Source organism: Trachypithecus francoisi, unplaced genomic scaffold (assembly GCF_009764315.1).
Source record: "Trachypithecus francoisi isolate TF-2019V2 unplaced genomic scaffold, Tfra_2.0 Lachesis_group0, whole genome shotgun sequence".
In the NCBI taxonomy this organism is placed as follows: Eukaryota; Metazoa; Chordata; class Mammalia; order Primates; family Cercopithecidae; genus Trachypithecus; species Trachypithecus francoisi.
Genome location: NW_022681453.1, coordinates 20,975,252 through 20,996,155, shown reverse-complemented (window position 1 = coordinate 20,996,155; position 20,904 = coordinate 20,975,252). Strand labels below are relative to the sequence as shown.

Here is a 20,904-nt window from a genome sequence, read left to right as displayed (position 1 = left end):
TCCTGCCTCAGCCTCCCAAGTAGCTGGGATTACAGGCACCCACCACAATGCCCAGCTCATTTTTGTATTTTTAGTAGCGACAAGGTTTCACCATGTTGGCCAGGCTGGTCTCGAACTCCTGACCTCAGGTGAAACAACCGCCTCAGCCTCCCAAAGTGCTGGGTTTATAGGCATGAGCCACTACGCCTGGTCCACAATTATTCTTTTAGTATGTTTTTAATTTTTATTTTTTAAATTTGTTTGTAATTAATTAATTAATTATTGAAATAGACTCTGTCACCCAGGCTGGAGTATAGTGGTGCGAACTTGGCTCACTGCAACCTGCGCCTCCTGGTTCAAGTGATTCTCCTGCCTCAGCCTCCCTAGTGGCTGGGATTATAGACAGGCACACACCACCACACCCGGCTAATGTTTGTATTTTTAGTAGAGACGGGATTTCACCATGTTGGCCAGGTTGGTCTCGAACTCCTGACCTCAAGTGATCTGCCCGCCTGGGCCTCCCACAGTGTTGGGATTACAGGCATGAGCCACCATGCCCGTGCCAGTGATGAATCTTGCCAAGGAAAGATTCCTTAACTTAAATTTTATAAAGTATTATTACATTTTAAAAATGTCAAAATGCAATGCAGGTAATAAATCTAACCAGTTTATTAAAACACATTCCTTCAATAAAATTTTTGGCAAAGTCCTTTGTACTAAAAAAAAAGAGGTACCTGATAATAGATGATATTAAGGAATTGTTGATTTTTTTTTTTTTTTTGAGACGGAGTTTTGTTCTTATTGCCTAGGCTGGAGTGCAATGGCGCCATCTTGGCTCACCGCAACCTCTGCCTCCCGAGTTCCAGCGATTCTCCTGCCTTAGTCTCCCAATTAGCTGTTATTACAGGCATGCACCACCACGCCTCGCTAATTTTTTGTGTTTTTAGTAGAGACAGGGTTTCTCCATGTTGGTCAGGCTGGTCTTGAACTCCTGACCTCGGGTGACCCGTCTGCCTTGGCCTCTCAAAGTGCTGGGATTACGGGCATGAGCCACTGCGCCTGGCCAATTTTTTTTTTTTAGGTGTGATAATGGCATTGTAGTTATTTATACATAAAGGAGAATGTGCTTATTCTTGGGAGATGCAAGCCTGAAGAGTTTAGGGGGTGAGGTATGATATCCTCAGCATTTTCAAATGGCTCACAAAATGTGTGTGTGTGTGTGTAAATCTTTGTGTATATAGAAAGATAAAGAAAATCAGGAAATTTAAAAATTTTGAATCTAAGTGGAGAGTATTTGGAATGTTTTCAAAATCTCTGTATCAGAATTTTGATAAAAGCTTGTAGTTGAGGGGGATAAAAATGGCTGCAAAAAAACTTGGTATTAAAAAAATTGGGGGCCAGGTGTGGTGGTTCACACCTGTAATCCCAGCACTTTGGGAGGCTGAGGTGGGTGGATCACTTGTCATTTGAGACCAGCCTGACCAACATGGTGAAACCCCGTCTCTACTAAAAATACAAAAATTAGCTGGGCGTGGTGGCATGTGCCTGTAATCCCAGCTGCTTTGGAGGCTGAGGCAGGAGAATTGCTGGAACCTGGGAGGTGGAAGCTGCAGTGAGCCGAGATCACACCACTGCACTCCAGCCTGGGTGACAGAGCTAGACTCTGCCTCAAAAAAACACAAATTTTATTCAAAAATTTTGTAGAGGCAGGGTCTTGCTCTGTCGCCCAGGCTGGTCTCGAACTCCTGGCCTCAAATGATCCTCCTACCTCAGCTTCCCAAAGCACTGGGATTACAGACATGAGCTCTTGCACCTGGCCCATAAATACTTCAAAAGGCAGAGTCTTTGGTAGGCCTCAAGTTTTCTTGTATTCTGTCAGGGGCTTGCGTGTAGGGGAATGCTTTGCTAAAGCAATCCCTGTTTGTCCTTTAAGGCCCAGGGCTTCTGTGAAGCCTTCCCTTCTGGACTCCCTCAGGTTGCATTGACCACCCTTTGCTCTGGGCACTCACAGCGTTCCACATATTCCTCTCTTAAAAATATTACAATTGTGATTATTTGTTCAGTGTTTCTCATCTTGAGCTCTAAACTGTGAGCTCAAGGTCAGAGATACTATTTTATTCCTAGTTAGTACCTCGCACACAACCTAGCACAGAGGAGACACTAAATAAATTATAGCTGAATGAAGGCATGGAAGCAATACTGCAACATATCCACTTATAATGTTATTTCTATTTGAAAATGTATTATGTTCTAAACAAGAAATGGTTATGTTTAATGAGATCTCATCTTGTCATTTCCAGGCTTAGAGCCTGCCAGTGGCTTTCCGTAGTAATTAGAATAAAATCCAAACTCCTTGTGTGGCCTACAATACTCTTTGTTTCTTGTTCCTTGCCCACTTCTACCACTTTTCCACTTGCTTTCCCACATGGGTCTTCTCTCCATCCCAAGGATATCAATTTGTTTTTCTTTTTTTTTGTAACAGGGTCTCGCTCTGTCACCCAGGCTGGAGTGCAGTGGTGTGATCATGGCTCACTGCAGCCTCCGCCTCCTGGGTTCAAGAGATCCTTCCACATCAGCCTCCCAAGTAGCTGGGACTATAGGGATGCACCACCATGCTCAGCTACTTTTTGTATTTTTAGTAGAGATGGGTTTTTGCCATGTTGTCCAGGCTGGTCTTGAACCCCTGAGCTCAAATATTCCACTAGCCTTGGGCTCTGAAAGTGCTGGGATTACAGGCATGAACCATTGTGTCCAGCTGGCTGCACATCAAGTTTGTTACATTTAATTCCTTTTAATCATGGAGGGTTCAGCTCAGTGAAGCCTTCCCTGGATATCCTTGCCTCCATTCCAGAGGCACTTTTTTCTCACCATTGTTTGATTTTCTTAGTGACACTTTTCACTATATGAAATATTTTATTTTTAGCTCGTTTTAATATTTTAATTGTAATTTATCATAAAATACTTAAAAGCCACTCTGTAGAGAATATTAAAATCTGTGAACCTACTCCCAGGATGTTTTTCCTAATTGTCCCTTGTGGGAGAGATAAACTACATACCAATGCGTTATTCCTTGTGTTCATTTACTATTGTAAGCTCTGAAGGTAGGGACTGTGTCTGTATTTTAATCACCATGGCATCCTGGTACTGAGCATCTGGCAAATACGTGTATGTAAATGGAGGTGTGAATAAATAACCAATTTATACATTATTAAGAAATATTTTTTTCCTATTCTTGGACTTTTTTTTTTTAATAGTGTTATAGTTTTAGTTCTGAATGTTCAGGTTTTTTAAAAATCAGAAACTAGTATTTTGTCATATTTTGCTGCTTTAAGTATCTATTTTGATGAATGTTTTAAGTTGGCAAAATTCCTTTCCTCATCTTCATTTTTGAAGATCATGTTATTTTATAACTTTTTTCCAAGATAACTGAGCATCTTTGGATTCTCGACAAATACATTTCCATTAGTAAAAATCCAATTGCAGGGCACTTGCTTTACTTTTTGTGGCAGAAGTTACAAAGAGGCAATCAGCAGTCTGGTTCTGTGTGGGTGTGGGGTGAGGCAGCTCCACTTCCTTTGCCCTGTGTGACTGATGAGAGAGCCTGTTGTTATTCGCAGGTGCATAGGCCGCAGGTTGAGCTTCAGAATCCAAGCCGGTGGAGCCACTCGCTTCCCACTGTTGTTAATGCAATCAGTGCACTTAATGTAGGAGTGCTGATGATGGCTTTATCTGTCATCTGTGAGGAACCGGGATCCCTGAAACCAGGAGGAGCCATCTACAGAGTTGGAAGAGGGTTGGACAGGCTTAGGCTTTGCCTCCTGTCTCCCTTGTCCCTGCCCCACATCGTGCTTGAAATGGAGAATGATTGGGAATTTTGAAGCTATGGGGGAAAACCCTTTAGTGTTTTACTGAACTGATGCTTGAGTGGAGTGAGTTTAGGTAATTTGGACGCTTCACTAATTCTAAAATTCTTTGTTGGTTTAGAAACAAAATAATCTTATGTAAAACTGTTGACTCATAAAAATATGATTAGCATTTCATATTAGCATATAAAATGTAATTGAACTTTAGTCACAGACTTGCTAATGTATTTGTATCTTTTAAATGTTGGTTACAGTGGAGCCAAATATTTTTGTTGGAGAAGCAAGTAGATTTTTTTTTTTTTTTTTTTAGCATTATGGCCAGTTGAAAGTTACTGTAATTTTAAAGGAGGAGGGTGGAAGGAACCTCTCCAAACTCCCAATCCCTCCACTCTCCCGTTTTACTGAATTCAAATTGTGCCACAAAGACTTTAGAAATAGTTAAGAAAAATGAGATCACTTTTTTTGTTGTTGTTGTTGTTGTTGAGACGGAGTTTCGCTCTGTCGCCCAGGCTGGAGTGCAGTGGCCGGATCTCAGCTCACTGCAAGCTCCGCCTCCCGGGTTTACGCCATTCTCCTGCCTCAGCCTCCCGAGTAGATGGGACTACAGGCGCCCGCCACCTCGCCCGGCTAGTTTTCTGTATTTTTTAGTAGAGACGGGGTTTCACCGTGTTCGCCAGGATGGTCTCGATCTCCTGACCTCGTGATCCGCCCGTCTCGGCCTCCCAAAGTGCTGGGATTACAGGCTTGAGCCACCGCGCCCGGTGGACATCACTTTTAATAGGAGTTACTTTTTCTTCTGTTGCTTTATTTTTTTAAATCATAATCACAGACTTAAGTATGCCTTTACAACATTTTAAACAGGGATACATGTACATAGTAAAGTTTTTTTTGAATATCAAAAAAGAGTGTATTCCTTTTTACTGAAGCCCCTAGTTCCTCAGTCCCTTCTGTAGGCCACTGTTATTCCCAGTTTCTTTTGTATTTTTACAGAAACATTCTATGTGTATAAAGCGTATATTTCTCCATCCACATTAAAAAAACTCAAGTGGGTGGTATATTTTAGACATTGCTTTGCACTTTGCTCTTTTCACTGAAAATATCTTGGATATATCCAAGTACACATAGATCTGCTGCATTTTTTTAATGGTTGCCTAGTAGTTCATTGCATGTATATTTTGGGTTATTTTAAGTTTTTTGCTGCTACAAACAGTACCATAGACTAATGATAATTGAGTTTGCTTGGATTAAGAAAGGTTTTCTAATACTTAAAAGTGCTTTTTTCTGTTAGTATTTGTAATACTTAAAGTGGCTTATTTTTTGTAAGTTAGTATATTTGTGGGGGTAGACAGTTCTCCAGCCTGCCTGCCCCCAAGATGCAGAAGGTAGAGAAGCTGGGTGCAGTGGAATAAGAGGATTTGGAGGTAGACAGTCATGGAGAGGCCTTCTACCACTCCCATTCTCCCCACCCTCCACCCACCCCATGTTGTGGAAGGATGGCAGAATCCCCGACTGAGTCTTGGGAGACTAAAGCATCTGAAGTTGTCTTCAGACTACTGAGGTATTGATCATGCTTTTGAAGCCTAAGGCCTGAATGTGTGCTGCTTGTTATGAATTCAGATAGTTGCTTTTGTATTTTTGTTTTGAGAAAATTTTTTTTTTTTTTTTTTTTTGAGACGGAGTCTCGCTCTGTCACCCAGGCTGGAGTGCTGTGGCCGGATCTCAGCTCACTGCAAGCTCCAGCTCCCAGGTTCACGCCATTCTCCTGCCTCAGCCTCCCGAGTAGCTGGGACTACAGGCGCCGCCACCTCGCCCGGCTGGTTTTTTATAGTTTTTAGTAGAGACTGCGTTTCACCGTGTTAGCCAGGATGGTCTCGATCTCCTGACCTTGTGATCCACCTGTCTCGGCCTCCCAAAGTGCTGGGATTACAGGCTTGAGCCACCGCGCCCGGCCTGTTTTGAGAAAATTGCAGCAGCAAGGATTAACAAATTCTATCAATTTCTGGATTTGGGTGGTATTCTTTTGTACATTGGCAGAAATACAGCTAAGTTTTTAAAAGTTGGTTTTTACCTGGGCTACTTGGTAAGGAATTTTAAACATGATGCTCCTGTTCTGGTGCAGAATGTCTAAAGAAACTGAGTTTGGAATCTTGAGGCATTCTGTAGTTGAATCTTACAGTGTTATATATGCCTTTGTAGTCCAAGCTCTTAGTTACTATTCTTCATTAAAAGAACTTCAGAATATCCCTCAGAGCATATATTTATACTCCTTCAATAACGCTCTGCATACTGCCATTTTCTGTAAAATGTCTTCCTAAAAAGTGCGACAATTCATGGTGTAGTCTATTCATTCTTTCCCCCATGGTAGTACATTTCTAGCCCATGACTCTTTTTTTTTTTTCTTTTTTTTAAACAGAGTCTTGCTCTGTCTCCCAGACTGGAGTGCAGTGGCGTGATCTCGGCTCACTGCAAGCTCCGCCTCCCAGGTTCACGCCATTCTCCTGCCTCAACCTCCTGAGTATCTGGGACTACAGGCGCCTGCCACCACACCTGGCTAATTTTCTTGTATTTTTAGTAGAGACGAGGTTTCACCATGTTAGCCAGGATGGTCTCGCTCTCCTGACCTCGTAATCCGCCTGTCTTGGCCTCCCAAAGTGCTGGGATTACAGGCGTGAGATACTGCACCTGGCCTAGCCCATGACTCTTATGACTTGCTCAGAGGGTGTACACACCGAGCCAGTGACAAGCAGGCAGGTCCCCTTTGAGAGCACTTGTGCACTTCCCTGCAAGCGTTTCCAGCCACTGAGTGCTAGACTGGGCATTGCTGAGTTGTGTGTTTGCTCTGCTATGGCCTTCTTTCTGCCATTTGTTTTGTGTTCTAGCAGGTAATTTTTTTTTTAAGATGGGGTCTTGCTGTGTCACCCAGACTGGAATGCAGTGGCCATTCACAGGGATGATCATGATAGCACATTACAGCCTCCAGCTCCTGGACTCAAGCTGTCTTCCCATCTCAGCCTCCCGAGTAGCTGGGACTACTGGTACAGGCATATGCCACCATGCCCAGTTAGTAAATAGTTTTGACCCATGAAGGCAGACAAAGAGATGTGACTTGTAAAGTTGAATTTGTGGCAAAGAAACAGTATCACACTGGATGGCAAAACACAAGTTTTATGGAACTAAGGTGCATTCAAGAAGTGGTCTAAAAGCCAGGTGTGGTGGCTCATGCCTGTAATCCCAGCATTTTGGGCCAAGGCAGGTGGATTGCTTGAGCCCAGGAGTTCGAGACCAGCCTGGGCAACATGACAAAACCCTGTCTCTACAAAAAATACAACAATTAGTGGAGTGTGGTGGTGTGCACCTGTTATCTCAGCTACTCAGGTAGTTGAGGCAGGAAGATCGTTTGAATCTGGCTACAAGTGAGCCGTGTTTGAGCCACTGTACTCCATCCTGGATGACAGAGCGAGGGTCTCAAAAAAAGTGGTCTGAGAAAAAGAAATAACTGTAGACGTCAGCAGGCTATTAGGGTTAATCAAGTTTTTTGTACTGTGAAAGGCTTTGTAAACAATGGGGTACCCTGGCAAGTTGGACTATCCAAAGTTTAACCCATTTATGCCTAGTGTTCCATTACTGGAACGCTAAGCTTGTGGGAGTTATATATATCCTAGTGCTCAAGGTCATCACCAAGGTGTGATTTTTCACACAAATTTGCAACCTCCAGCATAAATGGGTTAAAGAACAGGGGGAAGAAACAATGACTTAAAGGCATGTTTTAACTTCACAGGATTTTAAGAGGACTGAAGAGGAAGCAAATTTCCTATGGATGATGCCTAATGAATTTACACAAGGCCTCTGCTTTAGTGACCTTTCTCATTCTTCCATCCAGAATTTACACAAGGACTCTGCTTTAGTGACCTTTCTCATTCTTCCATCCATGCCTGTTAAAAAAGGCAGCTGCAGCCTGATTGGCTCATGCGCATACTAGGACTTGTCAGAAATAGCTGACCTCTGGGGCAGATGGCAGGCACTGAATCACTGAATTTTCTTCTCCTGTGAAAATGACAGTATTCCTGGAGGTAGAAATGTTATTGCTGTGTTAAAAAGTTAAATTTTCTCGTTAGTGAATTGGAGGTGCCATGATCTGATACCATAGTAATTCATTTAGCAGACACTAAATAGCTGTGACATGAAGCGGTGGTGCCAGGGGTTTAGGGAATGCAAAATTGAGTAAGTTCCCTGAGCTTATAGTACCAGGACAGGAAATGATACAGAACTTGTGTTTAAGTGTTGTCAAAAAAGTGTAAAGCATCTACTACGGAAGGTATTTTGATGGGAGTGTGGGAATGGGCTAACTTTTTTCAGAGTTTTGTTTTGAGAAAGGATTTTTGTGGGAGTAAAGGGCAGGGAGTTAGTGATTTGTGAATATATGTTGTATTATTAGTGTAAGAATTTCTAATAAGGTAAAAATTTCAGGTCTTAATAGAGGAAACATCTAGTGTAAAATAAGAAAATAACCCTGAAATTTTCTTTTGAATTCCCTTCCCTGTTGGGCATGGTGGGTCACGCCTATAATCCTAGCACTTTGGGAGGCCAAGGCAGGAGGATCACTTGAGACCAAGAGTTTGAGACCAGCCTGGGCAACCTAGCGAGTCCCCATCTCTACAAAAATTTAAAAATTAGCCAGGTGTGGTGGCACGATTGTGTAGTCTTAGCTACTTGGGAGGCTGAAGGGGATTGCTTGAACCCAGGAGGTCGAGGCTGCAATAAGCCGTGATTGCACCATTGTACTCTAGCCTCTCCGGGGAAAGAGCAAGGCCCTGTCTCTAAAGAAAGAAAAAATTCCCTTCTCAAGCCTTTATCTTTAGCGCTGCCTCCTTCTAAAACTATTATTTAATTTTGGCGAGGTTCTTGCCAACTCTTCCTTTTTGAGAGTAGTAGAAGCAGCTGAGAACCAACCACGCAGATCTCTGGGCTGTTACATCTAGTACTGTAGGCAACCGTGGGACCCACCTGTAACTGCAATGAGCAGCTATGGGGGCACAGGGAGGGAGGGTAAACTCTGTTAACTTGTGGGCATGACATGCAGCTTGGCAGGAATTCCAGCATATCCTTAAAGGGCCTCAGCCTTTTTACTTTGTATTCTCTGTTGACTTCCTCTGTTTGCTCTTTAATTGCTAAGGGAGACTTAGACTTAACTATCCTCACTGAGTGGTTATGTGTGAGTCATTTACTGTCTTGACTTATGGTTTTGCATGTTTTTAGAATCATTCCTTTCTAATACAATAAAATATTTTTATTATTTTAAAAATTAAACTGATTTTGGTAGAATGCTAGGAAAGGGACCAAAAATTTAGTTCGTGTTAACTACTGGAGAATTTTGGTGGGATAGCAGGTTTTGAAGAGATGAAGTGCCTTTTTATTATAGCTTATTACTTTACTGTTGATACTTGTAAGCTGTTACTTGAGACATAAGCATTACTGTGGCAGTTTGTGTTTTCATGTGGTGATGTTTATGGTGTTAATATTTTTCAGATAATTTTGCTTTTAATAATTTAACACTACACTTTCTGTAAGGTGATCAGTTGCATGTGGGGGTAGAACTTTTTCTAAAGCAATGTGCTTTCATCACTTATCCATCCATTTGTACGCAATATTATCTCTTCAAAACACAGCCCAACACTGAGAGCAAGCAAAATCAGTTTTCAAGTGCTGACAATAATTGCTATAAAGCTCCTGCACCAAAACTGATGTATGGTTCTTAACTGTTTTCCAACCTTCCATATAGATCAGACACCATCAGCTGGGAACAAGATGAGTAGAGATTGTTAGGGCTGCATAGTGAAGGCAGCAGTTAGCAAAGTCCAGCATCACACCTGGGCTGGGTATAGTTGCTCTTTAGAGAGACCAGAGTTACCAAGGCAAAGATGAAGTGTGTTTAGGAGTCTCTGTTTTGAGAAGATAGGGAAGTAAAAATATATTCTAGAAATATTTCTATCACAGTATTGTTTTTTGTTTTTTTTTTTAAAGACAGGGTTCACTCTGTCACCCAGGCTGGAGTGCAGTGGCGCTATCATGGCTCACTGAATCATCTACCTCCTGGGCCCAAGTGACCTCCCACCTCAGCTTCCCAAAAGCTGGGACCGTAAGTGTGTGCCACCATGCCTGGCTAATTTTTAAAATTTTTAAGTTTTTTGTAGAGTCAAAGTCTCCCAACATTGCCCAGGCTGGTCTCAAACTCCTGAATTCAAGTGATCCCTCCACCTAGCCTCCCAAAGTGTTAGGACACAGGCATAAGCCACTGCACCCAGCCTGAAATATGTTTTGATGCTTGAAGAATGACCAGGCTTCATTTATGTCTGGGATTTATTACTTTAGTCCAAAAACGAAGGGAATGGGACTCCCAGATTTTTTCTAGTTCTAAATTTCTTTCTTCATTGGCTCTCTAGAAAATATACATTTTGATAATTATCCTCTTGGAAATACAGTTAAGAGGGTCATATTTTTTCTCTAATTTGACCAGTCTAATAAAAGCTGGATTTATAGGTACTTATATATTTCTATACTGTTTCTATAATACTTATATAAATTTATTAAAAATTTTATAACTCTGGCATGTTATACATTAGTTTTCTCCTATAATAACTTGGAGAATGTTAATTTGCAGTTATTTATTTTTGGCTAAAGTCATTGTATACTTTATATTCTTATATATAATGGTTAAAGCCTTTATATTCCTTTTTTTTTTTTTTTTTTTTTTGAGACGGAGTCTCGCTCTGTCGCCCAGGCTGGAGCACAGTGGCCGGATCTCAGCTCACTGCAAGCTCTGCCTCCCGGGTTTATGCCCTTCTCCTGCCTCAGCCTCCTGAGTAGCTGGGACTACAGGTGCCCGCCACCTCGCCCAGCTAGTTTTTTGTATTTTTTAGTACAGACGGGGTTTCACCGTGTTAGCCAGGATGGTCTCGATCTCCTGACCTCGTTATCTGCCCGTCTCGGCCTCCCAAAGTGCTGGGATTACAGGCTTGAGCCACCGCGCCCGGCCCCAAGCCTTTATATTCTTATATTTGGCTAAATATCAAAACATAAACAGTATAATGGCTTTAGACAAATATAATTAAATAATTCCATAATGTTGGTTATATTCTTACACCTTGTAGGAGTCCCATCGAAGTTTCTATTGTGTGATTTCCAGCAAGATTGTTGGACGGGCCCCTGACTTTTAAAGTCCCAGAGAGGAGTTCAAAATATATTCAGAATTTGCTTAGCATCCTCTGAGTAGTGCCAGCACATTGGTACCAGCGATCATTCAGTTTGACTTGGATTATTTTGGGACCCTCTTTGCTGTTTTCCCTGTTACTTCTACCTTTGCCCCTTTTAGTCTGTTGTTGACACACAACGACCCTGTTAAGTAAGTCAGATGATGTTACTCTGCTCAGAATTTACTGCAGTGGCTAAAGCCTTTATCATAGCCAACAAGGCGCTCATGGCTGGCCCTCCCCATCTCTCAGATTTCCTCCCCATTGCCTGTTCTGTTCCACATAGGAACATGCCAGGGAGGCTTCTTCCTTAGGACTGTTGTACATATCTTCCCTTGCCTGGAATGCTCTTCCTACAGTTACGTGAGTAACTAGCTCCCTTTCCTCTTTGGATTCCCCTCCCCCAAAATCACCTCGGTGACCTGTGTATCTAAAATTTCAACCCTTCTCCAACATTTCATATCCCTGCCCCTGCTTAATTTTTTTTCGTTTTAACACTTGTGTTATACACTATGTGTTTGATTTACTTGTCCTGAGTATTGCCTCTCCTTCACTAGAATATAAGCTCCTTGAGGACAAGCATTTTTGTCTGTGTTGTCTCCTACTATATCTCCAGTACCTACAACAGCATCTGGTCCATAGTAGTTGCTCACTAAAAATTTGTTGAATGAATGGATGAATGAATATTTCATAGCATAGCTCCCCACCCTGGCCCATGAGTTATGTAAGTTTTGAATTTGGTGGGCTATTAGTGTCTAGTCAGCAAAGCACTCCAGGTGTTTCATTCAAGAGGGATGTAACTCTAGGGATTGTTTACAAAAGGAAGGGCTGAAAGAACAAAAGGGCGAAGGTACCCACAAACCAGAGCCCACAAACCCCCGTTTCTCACTGATGCTGCTGTAGTTCGCTGCAGCCAAGCAGGAACCTGTACTCCTGCCAGTGCTGCTGCTGGAGCCTAATGGGAGCACAGCTGACAGGGGAGTTTGGAAATGTAGATTTCAGGCCTGATGATGCAGGGAGAGTCTGGAAGGGTAGATGTGGGACTAAGTACCAGCATACACTATCCAGCACAGATGGTATTTATTTAATTCATGTATGGAGATAAATTTAGATGTAGAACAAATTAAACTGAGTAGTGTGGATTGTGCCACCAAATAATAACACAGAGTGAGATCTTAGACCATGACTGAAATGTAAGAAAGCTAAGAATTAAATCCCAGTTTAGCCTAGTCATATCCATGTGTTGAACCACAAAACTGAACTCAGCCTCTAGAAATGGAACAAGACAGGAAACATATCTTCACCATGGCCCTGATCTCTTTGTGTGATTAAGTGCTCATTTCCTTGAGTTCAGTAAATCTGTGTTTAGGCCCAACTGTGTCCCAGATTAGATCTCTGTCACCTAAAGGATCACATTGACCTCTCCTGATCTAATTAGAGTCATCTGTTACTCAGGGCTCTGCTGTCATTTAAAGGTCGGGTTGCTCCTCTTTTTTTCCTGTTCTCACTTTATGAACAAGGACACCAAAATCTAAACATACTTGGTTGGTAACTACATGATTTTTGACATGAAGTTATTAATAAGCTATTTATTAGGGATGACAACATTTTATTTTTTTTATTGTGGCAAAATAAAATGTAGCATCTTAACCATTTTTAAATATATAGTTTAGTGGTATTAAATGCATTCATAAAACTTACCGTCTTAACTACAGTACAGTGTGCAGTTCAGTGGTATGACTATGTTCATAGTGTTGTGCAACCATTACCACAGTCCGTCTCCATTACTCTTTTCATCTTGTAAAACTAAAACTCCATACCCGTTAAGTAATAACTTCCCATTCTCTGCTCCACCTCGCCCTGGTAACCAGCATTCTGTTTTTCAGTTCTATGAAATTGACTACTTTAAATACCTCATATAAGTGGAGTCATGTATTTGTCTTTTTGTGACTGACTGGCTACTTTCACTTAGCTTAATATCAAGGTTCATTCACATTGTAACGTGTCAGAATCACCTTCATTTTAAAGACTGAATAATATTCTACTGTATATCTATAGTGTATTTTGCTTCTTCATTCTGGCTTATTTATTTATTTGTTTGTTGTTTATAGAAACAGCGTCTTATGTTTGTCTTTTTTTTTTTTGAGACAGCACCTCACCCTGTCGCACAGGCTGGAGTGCAGCAGTGTGATCATGACTGACTGCAGCATCTACCTCCGGGGCTCAGGCAATTCTCCTGCCTCAGCCTCCCGAGTAGCTGGGACTACAGGCGCGTGCCACCATGTTCAGCTAATTTTGTGTTTTTACTAGAGATGGGGTTTCACCATGTTGCCCAGTTTGGTCTCCAACTCCTGAGCTCAAGTGATGTGCCCACCTCGGCCTCCCAAAGCACTGGGATTACAGGTGTGAGCCCCCACACCCAGTCCAATTAGGCTGTTTCTTTTTTTTTTTTTTTGAGACGGAGTCTTGCTCTGCCACCCAGGCTGGAGTGCAGTGGCCGGATCTCAGCTCACTGCAAGCTCCGCCTCCCGGGTTTATGCCATTCTCCTGCCTCAGCCTCCCGAGTAGCTGGGACTACAGGCGCCCGCCTCGTCGCCCGGCTAGTTTTTTGTATTTTTAAGTAGAGACGGGGTTTCACCGTATTAGCCAGGATGGTCTCGATCTCCTGACCTCGTGATCCGCCCGTCTCGGCCTCCCAAAGTGCTGGGATTACAGGCTTGAGCCACCGCGCCCGGCCTAATTAGGCTGTTTCTACAGTAGAAAACAAACACCTGCTAGAATAGCTTAGATTCTTCTGTTTTTTGTTTCACCTAGTGAGGCCTTAATTTTCACCTGTTAACCACTTTTTATTTAATGCCATAGACGAATCCTAGAGTGCGATAAGGAATCTTTGAGAGAAGAAACTTTATTGGGTGGGGTGGCTGGCCTCTGCTGTTTTTGCATTTAGTCTTCTATGAATCCCTTCCTGAATTTGAAGTACTACTTTAGAAGAAATATTACCTCATCAGAATTCTAGGGGAAAATGGTTGGTTTGAATTTAAGCAAAAATAATGTATTAATATTTTCCCCTTCTGCGTACTTTTTCTCTTTTCCCCTTGTAAATGATTTTATTTCTCCCTGTGGTTGCTGTTTTGAGCTGTGGTTATTGGAAACTCCCATACAAAGGGGCTGAGCTGGTAGTGCTGGGGCTGGAAGGCTGTGACGCAGAGCAGGCGAAAGGGGAGTCCTGCTTTCTTGTATCCTCTGATTCTCCCAAAAAGGCCCTGATGAAGGCCTTAGGTCATAAGACTTATGAAGACACTGTTAGCAACCATCAACTGATTTAAATTAAATCTCCAAATGGCAACAGAGTGCACTTGAGCCAGGAGTGTGTCTGTGACCCACAGATACTTGCTGTCTTTTGACTTCATAGAGGCATTTACTTTTATTTTTTTAACTCTTTATTATAGAAAAATTTAAACATAACACAGAAGTAGAGATAATATAATATATCCCCAATTTACACATCGCCCAGCTTTAATATTTTGCTTTCCTAGAGACATTTTCTAATGAGGGTAGGCATAAAGCACGTGAGTTTTGTATTACCTTTTCCTTTCCTTGACATTAGGTTTTAAGCAAAATTGTCTCCAGATTTACGTCAGCAAATTTAGGTACACACTAGTTACTCTCAAGACTAGTTGTAGAGAAGTGATAACTGAATTTGATCTTTTGTTAGAAATGTACTGAGTGTAAAAAAGATTGTTGTTAGAGATGTCCTTTATGAATAGATTAAGTTTATTATATATTGTTTTATATTACTGTTAGGCTCAATGTAGCCAATAGGGGACCTCTACTTTCTTTCTTTTTTCTTTTTTTGAGACAGAGTCTCACTCTTGTTGCCCAGGCTGGAGTGCAGTGGCGCAATCTCAGCTCACTGCAGCCTCTGCCTCCTGGGTTCAAGCGATTCTCCTGCCTTGGCCTCTCATGTGGCTAGGATTACAGGCACACACCACCATGCCCAGCTGGCCAGGCTGGTCTCAAACTCCTCACCTCGGGTGATCCGCCCGCCTCAGCCTTCGAAAGTGCTGGGATTACAGGAGTGAACCACTACGCCCGGCCTCTGCTTTTACTTAGTATGGAAAGGCCTGTATTACAAAACTCTGGGTGGAATCCTGGGTATAGATTGGAAATGTGTTGTCTGTTCTTGGTTTCCCCTTTTCCCTCCTCCTTCCATCCTCACCTTGTTCTTTCTGCCATTCATTCTACAAACATGTATTGGCTTTCATCTACTACCCCAAAAAGACAAAAGCTTGTATTGCAGGAAGGTAGGGAGATAATAAACCAGCAAGGAAATAAGTAAAATCTAGTAATTTTGATAAATACTAGGCAGGAAATCTGACTGATATGCTAGAAAATAAGATGGGGATGTGTTCAGTAGAGTGAAAAATCTCTTTTTTCCTTTTTTTCTTTTTCTTTTTTGTTTTTTCTTTGTTTGTTTGTTTGTTTTGAGATGGAGTCTCATTCCGTCGCCCAGGCAGGAGTGCAGTGGTGCCATCTTGGCTCACTGCAACCTCTGCCTCTCAGGTTCAAGTGATTCTCCTGCCTCAGCCTCCTGAGTAGCTGGGATTACAGGCGTGCACCACCACGTGGGGCCAATTTTGTATTTTTAGTAGAGATGGGGTTTCACGTCGTTGACTAGACTGGTCTTGAACTCCTGACCTTAGGTGATCCACCTGCCTTGTCCTCTCAAAGAGCTGGGATTACATCACACCTGGCCTACTGTTTTTTCTTGGTACTCACTGGCTACGGCAAGAAAAAAAAAATCATTACGTACTGGTTTTAGACTAAGCTGTGGAAGGCAAGAAGCAGTCGTGTAGAGAAGGCTGGGTGATGGGGAGAGCACCTGTAGAGGCCCTGAGATTGGAGTCTGTGTTGAACTAGGAACCCATGGAGGGAGTGTGAATGGAAAGAAGCCGAAGTGGTAAGTGGGGACACCAGATCTTGCAGGGCCTCGTATTCCCAGTAAGGAGTTTTGATTTTACTATTTAGGCAGTTACTGAAAGGCTTTAAGTAGGATTGTGTCATGATTTGCTTTGTGTTTTAAAAAATACCTGTATGCTCTGTGGAGAATGGACTTCCAAATGTGGAAAGGGAGACAGTTGGAGGTTGCTGCAATAGTCTAAGTGGCATGGACTAGGATGATGACAGTGAAAAATGGAGAGAAGTGTTTGATTTCAAAATGTATGGTGGCTAGACTCAATAGGACTTGCTCATGGACAGGGTGAGGAAGAGGAAGCCATCAACAGTGGTTTCTAAGTTTTTGACTAGGTTGGTCCTGTAATGTTGAGATGGGGAAACCTGGGGAGAGTTGAGTTGAGAAGCAAATTGGTTTGGTTGCCCATGTAACATTAAAATGGAAATTCCAAATGAGTAGTTGGATATGTGAGTCTGGAACTCAGTGAGTGAGTCCTAATCATTGATTTCACATACACACATACACACACCCACACATGTACCAGTGACAGTCCTCCTAATCATTGATTTCACACACACACGTGCACGTGCATGTGCTTTTTTTCATTTGTTTTTTGAGACATAGTCTTGCTCTTTTGCCCAGGCTGGAGTGCAGGGATACAGTCATAACTCGCTGCAGCCCTCTTGACCTCCTGGACTCACATGATCCTTCCACCTCAGCCTCCCCAGTAGCTGGGACTACAGATACAGGCCACCACATCCAGTTAATTAAAAAAAAATTTTTTTGTAGAAACAAAGTCTCACTATGTTGTCCAGACTGGTCTCGAGCTCCTGGGCTCAAGCAGTCCTTTTCCTCAGCCTTCCAAAGTGTTGGGATTACAGGTGTGAGTATTGATAATATTTTTACCCATGAATTTGCATGACATCACCTGGGAAGAGAATTCCAGTGTGGATAGGGAAAAAAGAAGAGAACTCAGCACCAAACCCCAAGGAATTCCAAGCTTTAGAGCTTGTGATTCTGGAGGAGGCAGCAAAGGAGACAACATTGACTAAAGAGGAAAAAAAAAAAAGGTTGGCTGAAGAGGAAGAAGGACAACCAGGAAAGTAGTGTCACAGTACCTGAGAGAAGAAAATTCTGTGAGAAGTGGCAGTTTACTGTGTAGAATGGAGGGTCTGGTACAATAAGAGAGAAAACCATTGGATTTAGCAACTGGAAGGTCATTGGTGACCCGGACAAGAGCAGTACCAGTGAGTTAGGTGAGGCTGTAGCCAGATTGGGGAGGAAATGAAGAAATTCCGTATGAAGGCAAGGCTCTGAGATGAGACAGCTTGCTGTGCGGAGGAAGCAGAGAAATGGAGAAGTGCGTGGAGGGCACAAAGGGGTTTTCTTTTACTATTGAGATAGCAACATGAGAGCCTGTTTGTGTATTGATCTTATGGGACTGTTATGGTAGATACGGGTGTAGAACATGAGGTTTAACTGAAGGTTCTAGGTTACAGAGTAAATAGGGAAACGGGGTGGGGTCTAGAGCTTCAGGGAAGGGATTTTCCTTTCTCTGAAGGATGAAAACAGATCCAGGCAGGTGGTGGGAAGATAAAGGAAGTTCTTAGCCTTCATATTGTACTGCAGAACTAACTCTTTTTCTTGCCTGGTTCTTACATTCTTCAATTTTCTTTCTTTTTTTTTTTTTGTTTTTGAGACGAAGTCTCACTCTGTCGCCCAGGCTGGAGTGCAGTGGCACAATCTAGGCTCACTGCAACCTCCACCTCCCTGGGTTCAAGCGATTCTCCTGCCTCAGCCTCCTGAGTAGCTGGAACTACAAGCCCATGCCACCACACCCAGGTAATTTTTGTATTTTTAGTAGAGACGGGGTTTCACCATATTAGCCAGGATGGTCTCAATCTCCTGACCTCGAGATCCACCCACCTTCACCTCCCAAAGTGCTGGGATTACAGGTGTGAGCCATCGCGCCCAGCCCATTCTTCGATTTTCTAAGTATGCATAGACTTCCAGCTGGTATTAATGAAAAAGCAGTTTATTACTACGTGTCACACACTGAAAAGCATCTTTTTTAAATAGAGAAGGAAAAGAATTTAGAAACAGTACAAGGTGTATATAGATGTTTACAAGAAGCCATGCTCATTTTGTTAAGATAATTATATTGCTTTTTTTGAAAAGCGAAGGTATAAGCTGCAGGAGAAGGGAAGAGGCATGGGATGCTTTATTTCTTGAGGTTCTTTCATAGGAATACTGGTATTTCTCCCAAGTTGCTCTTTAAGTTCCTTCTTGCTCCATGAGAGTGCTTCATGTTGCAGTCCTGTCACTCGGCTGTCGGTGGAAGGTTTCCTTTATTAACTGTGTAAGACTTAATGTAGAATAAACATGGGAGACTACACTTCTGATCTGATTAGATTATAAACCCCCAAGAGGGTGGGGATTTTGTTTTGCTCACTACTTCATCACTGGAGCCTGGAACAGTACCTGGCACATAATAGGAACTCAAGAAATACCTGTTGAGTGAATTAATAAAAGAACTGCCAAATAAAAATAAGTGTCAGTATATTAGTGGACCTGGAGAGTAAAGTGACTCTAACATCCTCAAAATGAAAATATTTCCTCTTTTATTCAGAGATCACATTCTTAAAGTAGTATGGTGTGCAGAAACATTATGGGCACTAGATTAGACAGACATGGATCCCATCTTTATCTTCTAACAGCTTGGGCGTGTTTCTTAGCCTTAGTTTCATTTTCTGTAAGATGGTACGAGTAATAATGTACTTAGCAGAATTACCGTATATTTGTATACTGTATATAAAGTACTCAGTATAGTAGCGTAGTAGGTCCTCAACAAAAGGAGGATCTCATTTGTTTCTATTTTTCTTAGTGGTTATATGTCTAGACACTGGAGACAAATCTAGTTAACAATAATCAGTTTTACAGATGGGAAAAATAAAAAGAAATTGGATCTTTCCAATATGAATCAAAATAGAAATTTCCAATGTGAAAGGCAAAACTATAAGAGAAGATCTTTGTGGCTTCAGAATGGGGAAGAATTTCTTAAAACAAGAGACAGAAAGCACTAACTATAAAGGAAAGGGTTGATAAATATGACCACATTAAAATTAAAACCATTATCAACAGATGCCATAAAGAGAGTGAAAAAAGGAGCCACAGAGTGGGAGAATAATCATATAGAACTGTCAGAATATGTGAAGCGTTCCTTCAAATCTATAAATAAGGAAGACAGCCTAGTAGGAAAATGACTTGAGAAGGCACTTCTCAAAAGAGGGAATCCAGTGGTCAGTAAACATAAGAAAAGGCATTCAGTATCACTTTAATTGGGGGATGCAAATTAAAACACAGGGATATGTCACACACACACTAGATTTGCAGGAATTTTAAAGCCCACTATCACTGAGTACGTGGAGCCACTGGAGCTGTTATTCACGCTTGTGATATATGCGTTGATACAACTACATTGGGAAGGTTGGACATTGACTATATGCCTTGAAAGTTGAATATATGTTCACCCTGACCTCAGCTAGATTGACATGTCTTTGGCTTGAGGCAATCCCTGGAGGTTCGCACCGCGATCCATGATCAAGGCTCTGATGGTAAGTGTTATTAGAGCTCAGAGGGTGTAGTAGTGTCTGGTGTGCTGAGCTGGACCAAGCAAATTCCTCCTGCTTTGGAGTTAGAGGTGTGAGCTTAAGGTTCTCTTTTTTTTTTTTTTAACTTTGTCCTTTAATTTATTAATGACTATTTTCTAAATGTTAGAAATTCCCGGCCGGGCGCGGTAGCTCAAGCCTGTAATCCCAGCACTTTGGGAGGCCGAGACGGGCGGATCACGAGGCCAGGAGATCGAGACCATCCTGGCTAACACGGTGAAACCCCCGTCTCTACTAAAAAATACAAAAAAACTAGCCGGGCGAGGTGGCGGGCGCCTGTAGTCCCAGCTACTCCGGAGGCTGAGGCAGGAGAATAGCGTGAACCCGGGAGGCGGAGCTTGCAGTGAGCTGAGATCCGGCCACTGCACTCCAGCCTGGGCGACAGAGCAAGACTCCGTCTCAAAAAAAAAAAAAAAAAAAAGAAATTCCCAACTTTATTTTATTTTACTGCTAGAAGTAGGGTGTTAGAAAGACAGTATTCTAAATCAAGGAAAAACCATAGTGTGTGTTCTTGATGAAATAAGTCTTCCCTACGGCATGCATGCCGTGCTGTATGAAGAAGAAAAATGAGAAGCAAACAATTGTAAGCTTTTTCTTATTTTTAAAATAGTTTTATTTAAATAAGAGGAGAGTCACCTGCTTAATGTATACAATTCATTGGTTTTCAGTATATTTACAGGGTACTGTAACCATCATGATAATCTAATTTTAGAACATTTTCATTATTCCAGAAAAGAAACCTTGTACCCATTAGCAGTTATGCCTTTTCCCGGCTTCTTCAGCCTAAGGCAACCACTAATTTACTTTCTTTCTCTCTAGATTTGCCTATGGTGGACGTTTTGTGTAAATGATATCATATAATTTGTGGTCTTTTGGGCCTGGCATTAATTTAGCATAAAGTTTTTGAAGTTCATCTGTATTGTAGTGTGTATCAGTATTTCATTTGTTTTTACTACCAGATAATAGCCTACTGTATGGCTATGTCACATCTTATTTATCTACTCATCAGTTGATGAACATTTGGGTTGTTTGTACATTTTGGCTATTGTCAGTAATGCTGCTGTGAACATTGCTATACAAGTTTTTGTGTGGACATTTATCTTCATTTCTCTTGGGTATATACCTAGGAGTGGAATTGCTGGGTCTATGGTAACTCTTATGTTTAACTTTTTGAAGAACTGCCAAACTGTTTT

At 41.9% G+C, this 20,904-nt stretch overlaps 1 protein-coding gene across 12 annotated transcripts in view; it reads left to right on the top strand.

Annotated features, from left to right (window-relative positions):
* Window positions 1–20,904, top strand: part of SFMBT1 (Scm like with four mbt domains 1) — a 157,377-nt gene that overhangs the window by 12,661 nt on the left and 123,812 nt on the right. Inside the window, exon 2 of one of the 12 annotated variants that reach the window (XM_033210104.1) lies at window positions 19,585–19,657. The exons of the other annotated variants lie outside the window; for them this stretch is intronic. The gene's annotated coding sequence lies outside the window, so the exon portion shown is untranslated. The remainder of the gene's footprint in view (window positions 1–19,584; window positions 19,658–20,904) is intronic. 12 annotated transcript variants of the gene reach the window in all.